Below are 5,268 nucleotides of genomic sequence, written 5' to 3' on the forward strand. Positions count from 1 at the left end.
ATTTGGGTGATTGTTGATAGAATGACTAAGTTAGCCTATTTCTTGCGAGTAAAGACTACCCATTCAGCAGAGGATTATGCTAAGTTATGCATTCAAGAGGTAGTAAAACTGCATAGAGTCCCTGTTTCGATCATATCCGAAAGAGGGGCACATTTTACTGCACAGTTCTGAAAATTTTATCAGAAAGGTTTGGGTTCAAAGGTGAACTTAAGTACTGTTTTTCATCCTCAGACAGATGGTCAAGCAGAGCACACTATTCAGACTTTAGAAGATATGTTGAGGGCTTATGTGATTGCTTTCAAAGGAAATTGAGATGATCACCTACCTCTCATTGAGTTTGCTTATAACAATAGCCACAATAGTTACCATGCTAGCATCCAAATGGCTCCATAAAAGGCTCTTTATGGGAGAAGATGTAGATCTCCTATTGGATGGTTTGAAGTTGGTGAAGCTGGGTTGATAGGACCAGACTTAGTTTATCAAAACATGGAGAAAGTTAAGATTATCCAAGAAAGGTTGAAAACAGCGTAGAGTCATCAGAAATCTTACACTGATGTTAGGAGAATGGAGTTAGAGTTTGAAATAGATGATTGGGCATACTTGAAAGTTTCACCCATGAAGGGTGTTATGATATTTGGTAAGAAGGGGAAGCTTAGTCCCCGATACATTGGCCCTTACAGAATAACCAAGAGGGTTGGAAATGTAGCTTATGAGTTAGAGTTACCATAAGAGTAAGCAACGGTCCATTCGGTATTTCATATTTCCATGTTTAAGAAGTGCATGGGAGATCCTTCACTTATCATACCTACAGAAGATATTGGTATCAAGGATAGCTTATCTTATGAGGAGATTCCTGTTCAGATTCTACATTGTCAAGTTCGCAAGTTGAGAACAAAAGAGGTAGCATCAGTCAAAGTTCTATGGAGAAATCAATTTGTTGAGGAAGCTACTTGGGAAGCTGGGGAGGATATGAAGAAGGGATGCCCACATCTCTTCGAATTCAGAGAAGTCCCAAATTAAGGTACTAATCCTTTTCTTGGCATTTATTTTAAGTTAGCATGTTGTATTTACATTTTTACTTGTTGGGGGGTTGAGCTAGATGTTAGATGTTACACCCTTAGTCTACTTAGAGTGATCTCATTCGAGGACGAATGCTCCCAAGGGGGAGATATTGTAACACCTCGCTAAGTGAAAGAGCTAGAATTATAAAGAGTCATTTTTTGGAAAGATTCAAAAATCTGGAAATTTGTTTAAGTTATGATAAGTTTGAGTTTTGGGTCAACTTCCAACGATCATAACTCCTAGATCAGGTTGAGTTAAGTGTAATAAAAGATACCGTAGGAAATATGTTTGAATTATCTTTCCAACGCCGCCGAGTTTCCTCATTTTTGAGTTCGTATGAGGGGAATATGCCTATTTGAAGTTGGGCTGCCTAGATAAGGAAAGTCAAAACTGGATTTTAGAAGGGTATTATGGTCTTTTCACTACCCAATTATTTAGATTCATTTTTGGTAATTACTTAGGGGTCTATACTGAATAAGTTCAGTTTAGACAATTGGAAATTCACGCTAGGGTTTTTGGAGAAAGGAGAAGAAAAGATCAAGATTCGTCAAGATCTTGCGATTTTGTTTGTGGATTTTGCTAATGATTCAATTCTACGAGGTATGTGAGACTTTCATAACATTGGGTTCGTTCACCCACGTGCCAAACATGTTTATTTCAGCGTGAATTCTTTCTAAAAAGATTGAAAGTTTGAATGTTCTTGATGGGTGTCCTTAAATTTGGGTTGAGATTGAGGAGTTCTTGAGAGTTTAATGATGATTATTAGAGTTGCTTTGAGTTAGATTCTTGTGTGTATGTATTGGGGGCCTGAATCTAAAGATATTTTGAGAAAAAGAATAGAAATTAATCAATTTAAGTTCTAAAAATGAGAGGAAAAATTTGTCAGATCCGCCTGGGAGAATGCTGACGCGGCACCCCCCTCCCCCCTTGTTGCACTCAGAGGGCTGGGGATACATGCCAGCAGTGCGCCAAAAAGTAGTCTCTGAACTTAAGGGGCTGGCGCGGCGCGCCAGGTCCATCCGCCCCAAGTTGTTTTTCATCGTTTAGCCCGTTTAAGTCCTTCTAAAGTGTACTAACACTTCCTATTGATTCTAACTACTCTAAATGACTTCTAAACACCTAGAAATCATCCATAAACATGAATCATAACCTTGAATCAATAAATTCAAATTCAAGGAAACTTAAGAGTCAAATCCAGAAAGTTCATAGAGTCTTTTCAAGAAGTCTTTCGCAAATGTTTTAAAACTTGTTTTAAGACTTGAGTTTTGAGTTAAGTAAGAGTAACAAATGAAGTTCATTTCCTCAAAAAGAGTATGTGGGAACTAAGTATTCCCAAGGAGTAAATGATTTCACATTTAAACAAGAGAGGAAACACTGATTTCTGAGAGAGCTTTTGAGATAGGTTTTGAGTAATAATCTCAAATCACAGAAAAAGTTTTTGTTTTTAAAACATATGAGCTGAGTATTTTGGGAGTAGTATTTAGCACCGATGTGGGGACGAGTTCATAGAAACTCAATGTCTCCATAAACCATGTAGCCATCGTGGGTAGAAAGGGCCATACTTTTTAGAAGATTCCTTAGTGCTTTTTAGCATAGACTAGTAGATCCATGTCACAACCCGGGATACCCCCTAGAAGTAACAAGGCATAATTGACCCCAAATGGGTCGAATACAAGCCCTTAGCATTCATCATCGCATAAAGACATAGAAAAATATGGAAAAATTAAAAACTTTTACAATGGAAGTCAACTTCTTTCATATAAGAAAATAGGAACTAGACTTGTCTCAATCACCATCTAAACATAAGAGTACAAATAGGGTCAAGCCCTTTACATCAATAAGTCTCCAAAATAGGAAATACAACATAGTCTAGAACATAGGAAGTAAACTAGTGACTAGAATTAATAGCAACTTGTCCTCGAACTTCAGGACTCGCCAAGCCTAGGGAATAGTCGACCCAAGCTTCACCTTCAAGGAAGTAGTAAGTATCAACGACCGGAACCTACACTCATAGTAAAGTAGAAAATATGGGTTAGCACAATTAATTGTACTAAGTATGGATGCTATGCACAAAATTCTTAAAACATGCATAAAAGGGACAATTAGTTGAAAACATGCCTTTATCAAGTTTAGAAACCATTATGCACATTTATGAAGAAACACAAACCAAACCAACACATAAGCAACCAAAAGCCACACTTGTGCAATGCAAAGGTAAAGTCCCATAACCCTACCAATGCTAAGTATCACATTTAGGTCACCAACAACGTACATAGCTTACCATAGTCATAGTCAACATACATAAGATTGAACTCATTCATATTCCATAACATTCATACATACCCTTTTTCATACATAGTTCATAAGTCATCATACCATAAGAGAACCTAACCACAACCCCTCTTAGAGTCTACTTGTGCAATGTATAAGTGAAGTCCCATACCCCCCACTCACACTAAGTAGTACCCCTTAAGAAGTCCTAGTTAGAGTCCATGTCCTTACCATAGTTCATATTCATATTATTTAGGGAAAACTTGCAATAACCGACATGGACTATGTGAGCTACATGGAATTTGGTGTTCTACCCCCACACCGAAAAGAGGTATTCTACTTGACTAAGGTAGAACTAACATAATAGCTTCTAAGTGGATCCACTAACCTATGCGGGCACATTGTTATGGGACAAAGAGATTGCTACTAGAAACCCAGACTTGCTAAGCGTAAAAGGTTTCCATCTCATGAGATATCATACATATTTCTAGGTTTTGCCAAATTTAGCCATTTGATGATATTTGCTCTTAAGAGTGTTGTCACCTGCTCTGTCATTGAGCAATTTTTGTCATTTAGCACAAACATGGGTTACTCAGACTTTACCCAATCAATCTAAACAACACGCAACCAAAATCCAGTACAATTTCATTCATTTAAAAGCACAAAAATTACGGGCATTTGACGATCAAAATAATACGGGCAAGATTTTCAAATTAAAATTGGCATTTAAGCATTCTAACTCTATCAGAGAGGCCTAGCACACAGCAATACAGTACGATCATTGCAAATGAGTACAAAATTTTTGAATGGAAACTTGAGATTCGGAAACCAACCTTAAATGCCGATTAAAATGCGATTGAAAAGCTAGGCGGCAAAGAAATCCTAGTTTCGAGCACCAATCAACAACTAAAATACTAATGGAATATAAAAATATTAAAAATACTACCATAGTGTGAGTTTGTGAAATTTAAAAGCGAGGGAAAGTGAAGAAGTTCAAATTCTGAGACCCTTGGCCATTATAAATCGTCCAGTTAGCGTCGATTCGGCGACGTTAGTCGCACTCGCTGATCCACTCGGCGACACGCCGAGTGGTCACTTTTCCCGCCATTTTTGATAGGATCATCAGTTTCTTGGGGGTCAAGATAGCGGTCTGAATCGAGGTCGCCGAACAGGTTGGCGACACGCCAAACTGCTTTTTTAGCTCGCTGAGTTTTACAGGCTCTGAATTAATTTTGAGTTGAGCCAAACGGCGGGTCAAGTCGGGCTCGCCGACCTCTTTGGTGATGCGCCGACCGAACCTTTTTCTCGCCAATCTGCATTTTCTGAACACTTTCCGCATTTAAACCTGCACAATCAACACGCCATTATTTCTAAAACAAGTTAAAGCATTAAAAAAGGTTTTGGGTTGCCTCCTAAACAGCGCCTTAGTTAACGTCGTGGCACGACGTATGTCAACGATCAAACTCCACTTTTGGGGTTAGCCATAGTATCAATAGGCAACCCCTTATTTTGTTGCGAGTGTAGATCGGACAACTCATGACCCATAAGGTTCTCGAGCAGTTGGAAAGCTCTGGAATGAGACCAAATCAATCGCTTCATCCCTTCAATGTCTTCCTTCATTTCTTCCAGCTTTCTATCTTGCTCAGTCACCTTGAGGAGAATGATTGAGAGCATGCCATCAAGGCATTTAACCTCATTGTCCTTGGCACTTCTTCGCTCATGAGGAGGGATGTATTTATCCTTCCTCTTATACTGGACTTCGATCTTCACCATCATTTTGGCCAACTCATCAATCTAAGTCTTTAGGGCAGCCAATATGAAGTCACTTTCTACTTCTTGGTGCGTTTCAGCCATTTGATTAAGCAGTTGGGCTGCTATCACATATGGTTGTTTCGCAATGCCTCCCGAAATGAGTTGGTCTACCAACCTCTTGTT

Source organism: Solanum tuberosum, unplaced genomic scaffold (genome assembly GCF_000226075.1).
Source record: "Solanum tuberosum cultivar DM 1-3 516 R44 unplaced genomic scaffold, SolTub_3.0 scf00187, whole genome shotgun sequence".
NCBI classification, from domain to species: domain Eukaryota; kingdom Viridiplantae; phylum Streptophyta; class Magnoliopsida; order Solanales; family Solanaceae; genus Solanum; species Solanum tuberosum.